This window comes from Hibiscus syriacus, unplaced genomic scaffold (genome assembly GCF_006381635.1).
Source record: "Hibiscus syriacus cultivar Baekdansim isolate YM2019G1 unplaced genomic scaffold, ASM638163v2 tig00110430_pilon, whole genome shotgun sequence".
Taxonomy (NCBI): Eukaryota; Viridiplantae; Streptophyta; class Magnoliopsida; order Malvales; family Malvaceae; genus Hibiscus; species Hibiscus syriacus.
Window position 1 is genome coordinate 2,162,026 of NW_024062734.1, and position 5,678 is coordinate 2,167,703.

At 30.4% G+C, this 5,678-nt stretch overlaps 1 pseudogene; it reads left to right on the plus strand.

Annotated features, from left to right (window-relative positions):
* Positions 1-2,863: 2,863 nt before the first annotated feature.
* LOC120125276 lies at positions 2,864-5,287 on the plus strand (annotated as a pseudogene).
* Positions 5,288-5,678: the final 391 nt, after the last annotated feature.

Sequence of the window (5,678 nt, forward strand, 5' to 3'; positions counted from 1 at the left end):
CCGGTTTATCGCGATTGGAAATGTTAGCTTATACCTAATATATTAATTATAATGGTGTAACGGCAAATTTTCTAATCGGTAAGTATCGATATTTTTATACAATATAGATACTTTCGAATTAAAAAAAATATAAAAAGAAGGTTATAAAATATCAATATTTTTTTCACAAATATCGATATTTTTTAATTAAAAAAATGAAAAATGAGAAGACTTCAAAGTTTCAATATTTTCCACATATCAATACTTTGAATTAAAAAAAATATAAAATGAGAATGCTCAAAGTATCAAACTTTTAAAAAAATATATAGATTATATGATATTATAATCGATACTTTAACATTTGATGAATGATAAAATATCGATACTTTTTTATTATGTTCGATACTTTAACATTTGAAAAGTTGATGGAAATTAAAATTGGTAATTGTTAATTTGAAAATTTTATTAAATATCGTTATAAAAATATTGATAGTGTAATAATAATTATAACTTAACCGTTAAAAATAAAATATGTGCAACATATTACGTTAAACTAGCTATTGGTTTGTTTAAATGTATATAATGTAACACTAAAATATTTACAACTTAACCAGTTAAAATAAAATAGGCGTAACTTATGCGTTAAACTAGCTATCTGTTGTTTAAATGTATAATTATAATGTAAATGATAAAATATTTACAACTAAACCGGTTTAAAATAAAATAGACGCTACTTATTGCGTTAAACTAGCTACTTATTTGTTTAAAGGTATAATAATAATGTAAACGGTAAATAAAATAGACGCGACCTATTACGTTAAACTAACTAATGATTTTTTAAAGTTATAATAATAATGTAAACGGTAAAATATTTACAACTAACCGTTTAAAATAAATATGCGCTACATATTACGTTAAACTATCTACCGGTTTGTTTAAAGGTATATAATAATGTAAACGGTAAAATATTTACAACTTAACCATTTAAAATATTTTTTTATATCGAAAATATCAATACTTTTAGGTTGATGTGGGGAGTAGAGTTCATTAACTTTGTCAAAATATCAATACATCAAATATCAATTATCGATATTTTAACATTCATCAACTTTTTCAAATACTAAAGTCTCATAACAGTCATAAAAATAAAATTCTAAAGTATCGATACATGGTATTATAATTTTCCTGAATATGTATCGATATATATACACTAAGTATCGATATTAATAATTTCCATACATTTACACTAAGTATCGATACAAAGTATAAGAGCTTTGATACATCTACTCTAAGTATCGATATTTTTACAAAACTAATTTAATGGAATTTTATAAATAAGTAACTTTGATGTTAACATTTCAATTTTTTCTCTTCAAATTAACAAGTTCCTAAAATGATAAATACGAACATCATAGAAAACAATATTGATATTGCTAAAGTGTCGACCATTAGATCATAGTAGTATCGATTTCATCCAAAGATACGTAATATATTAAATCGCTAGGTTTGTTAAAGGTATAATAATAATGTAACGGTAAAATATTTACAACTTAACCATTTAAAATATTTTTTATATTCGAAAATATCAATACTTTTAGGTTGATGTGGGGAGTAGAGTTCATTAACTTTGTCAAAAATATCAATACATCAAATATCAATTATCGATATTTTAACATTCATCAACTTTTTCAAATACTAAAGTCTCAATAACAGTCATAAAAAATATAAAATTCTAAAGTATCGATACATGGTATTAATAATTTTCCTGAATATGTATCGATATATATACACTAAGTATCGATATTAATAATTTCCATACATTTACACTAAGTATCGATACAAAGTATAAGAGCTTTGATACATCTACTCTAAGTATCGATATTTTTACAAAACTAATTTAATGGAATTTTATAAATAAGTAACTTTTGATGTTAACATTTCAATTTTTTTCTCTTCAAATTAACAAGTTCCTAAAATGATAAAATATCGAACATCATAGAAAACAATATTGATATTTGCTAAAGTGTCGACCATTAGATCATAGTAGTATCGATTTTCATCCAAAGATACGTAATATATTAAATCGCTACCGATTTCATTAAACACAACTTTAATATTTTAGATCGTAACCTACTTCTTTATTCACAAAACATTATTGGGTGCAACCTAGTATGTTAATATTTATTTATAACAAAATAAGTATTAACATATTTATTATCGTGTGATTTCAAAGGTTTCATCAGCTTAAACTTATGTAATATTAGGCGCAACATAATATGTTGATATATTTATAACAAATAAATAATTACCTTATTTTGTCATCGTGAGATTTTAAGGCCCCGTCAACTTAAACTTTGATAACAGTATAGGTTGTTACCCAATATGTAGATAATATTAATAACAATATAATAATTAACCTATTTGTTATAATATAAGTTAAATAGGCGTAACTTATTATTTATTGCGGTTGATAATATTTCAAGTAATTAACCTAAATTATTAAAGATAATATTTTTAACCCATTTTACGTACAACGATAATTTTTTTGTTATTATTATTATTATCAACATAATATATGTATGATAAAAACATTGATAACAATTTTAACTGATAAGCTATTTAACTAATCACATCATTTTTTAACTATTTTAACCGTCTCGCAATACAACCTCCCGCCTGCCTATATATCTAGTCCTGCAAGATAAGGGCAAAAACAACCCCTAAAAGACACCACAACCTGTAACCTTTGTCACTAAGCCGCCTTGTTCTTTTGGGAGCTGCTTTCCTTTCACCTTGGTGGTTTTTCCTATTTCAAAGTTGTGATTTTTAAATATATATATATATATATATATATTATATATATTCAAAGATTTTATTGGTTGAGAAGGCTCTCTAAACTCCACAGTTCATGCTTTGTTAGCTAGCTTATTCACCTCTTCCTCTCATGGTTTTTCTTTGTTAAACTAAAGTTTCTTTTGATTTCATGATGTGGGTCTTCGTTGTCTTGAGCTCTGGTTGAGTAACTCCTTTAAGGTATACATCAACTTCCCATCTTCATTTTATCCTTTCCATGGCTTTATCTTCTAGCTTTTTATATGTGTTTTCAGTTTGTTGCTGCTTCTTGTTCTTCAAAGTTGATGTTAGCTAGCTTAAGGTATATACATCAACTTCCCATCTTCATTTTATCCATTTCCATGGCTTTATCTTCTAGCTTTTTATATGTGTTTTCAGTTTGTTGCTGCTTCTTGTTCTTCAAAGTTATCGAGGAAAGGTAATCTATTTTGTTTAGTTGGATAAGTTGATGGAGAGTGGCTTCCCAAAGAATGTTGAATCATCATGTCCTCAACTTCTTGATCTGATTCCTCAAGAGAGAGAGTGGCATCATGTGAAGAGAGAAGATGGATCTTCAGCGGAGAAGAAGCTGGAACTGAGACTTGGTCTTGGTCCCCCTGGTGAAGACAACTGGTCCAACGAGTCTTTACTCTCACTCGGGTACTTGCCTTCTTCAATGAAGAGCAATGGAAAACAAACACACAAGTTTCCATGTCCGGAGGACCATCCTGTTGGCTCCGTTGTGTCCACTGCATGGAGCAAAACCCCCCACCACCAACAACACCAGACAAAGACTTCTTCATTTCTGCAGTTCCCATCAACAACTGCCTCACCACATAGCTTGCCTGTCATGGCAAAGGAATCCTCACAGCCCTGCTTCCATAACACAGCGGTAGATTTGCAGGATGCTGAGAGAAAGCATTTAAACCTCCTGCAAAGACAGCTGTGCCTCTCAATACTTCTCAGAAAAGGTACTCCTGTACATTTCTCTTTAAAAAAATTGCCTTTTGATTTTTTTTTTGACAGAGGATATTCACTATCACTACAAGTCGTAAGTGTTTTTTACATTGCTTGATGTTTGTGTGGTCCATCACCCCATGCATGCTATTCTTTTTACTTGTTTTTAGTTCTTTTATGTTTCTAATGTTAACCTGAAAATCTAAATTTAAACTTTCATATGTTACATTTTTTGGGTCTAATTATGATCGTGAAAACCAGAACTGCTCCTGGACCAGTTGTGGTTGGCCTCCAATTCGTTCCATAAAAATCTTGCCAGTAACAGTTGTTCAAAACTTGCTTCTGATCACCAAGTATGGACCCTCCCCACAAGGTGGCTAATGAAAAACCAGCAGCTGAACCTAATGGCAAAACCCTTTTTGTGAAAATCACATGGATGGTGTTCCTATAGGAAGGAAAGTGGATCTCAAGCCTATGATAGCTATGAAAAGCTGTCTACTGCTGTGGATGAACTCTTCAGAGGCCTCCTTGCTGGTAAATTTATTTTCACATGGATTAGTTGAATTAGCTATGAAAAATTTGTTCATTGTTTAATATGGCATTTACATCATAAACTTATCAGGTTTCATAGTATTAGAAGCTTTGTAATGGCGGTGGTGATATATCAGTTCACATCAGTGTTAGTTTTCAACTGTTTAGGTGATGGAAGTGGGGGAGGGATTTGCATATTTCAAGGGCCAAGACTTTGGACTCATTTGCTTGTTCTTATTGAAATTAAGCTCTTAGACTATGTAATATAATCTTAATTGACAGATATGGTTTTATCTTATCCGTTTGTCTTTTTCTTGGAACCGTGTAGCTCAAAAGATTCCTCTGCTGGTGGAATAGTGAACAGCAAGAGGAGAGAAAGCGATTACGGGTATTGGACGGAAGTGGGGAATATACGCTTGTTTATGAGGATAATGAAGGAGACAGTATGCTTGTTGGGGATGTCCCATGGCAGTAAGCATCTCTCATCACTGTTGATCATGCAATTTGAGATTATACTATACCGTATTATATTCCCAATATCAGTGACTGAGAATATAGTAGTAGAATACCCTTTTTTTTCTAATCTTTTGTCTTAGTTTTCCCCGGAAAAACAGCATTAGATTCCCTGAATCCTAAAGAAAATCATGCATGCTTTCTTTAATGTTGGCATATTCTTTCTTATTGTAATACAACAAGAAACCGGTTCTGTTTGAGTTTTTTTATTTAATAGTATGCTGTACCATCTGGTTTTGTATTGGATTTGCAGCATGTTTGTGTCGACTGTGAAGAGGCTGCGTGCATTGAAGAGCTCCGAGCTATCTGCACTTAGCCGTGAGTGATGGTTAATTATTTGTTTATCTTTCCTTGTTCATGAAGTTAAACATTGTTGTTTGTTGTTTTTTCAGTTGGGAGCAGCAAGCAAGGGAAGATGAAGGCCTGAATCATTTTGCCACCATAAAAACGAGTTTTCTTCTCTCCATCAAAGTTGGAAAAGAAAGATACCTTTGAATTATGTTTTGACAAATTTCTGCCCTATTTTGCTAAGTAACTTATTGTGCTCAACAGTATATATATATATATATATATATATGTCGTTTTATATGTAAGTTTTGATGTGTTTTCCCCCTTTGCTTAAAGCCTCAACGGCATTTGGTGCATAACAATGCTTAATAGCAATATCTGTTGAGTTTGATATGTAGATTTTGTGCTTTCTACTTTATATCTCGGAATGGTCAAAAACCCAAAATCCTTCTTATTTTGGACCTTAATACAATTGAATTAGCAATTATCATTAAGAAAAAACAAATTAATTGACTCGATTAAAGAGAAGACAATAATCTTACACTAATAATAATTTGAAGTTGGTGAAAATTGAAGAA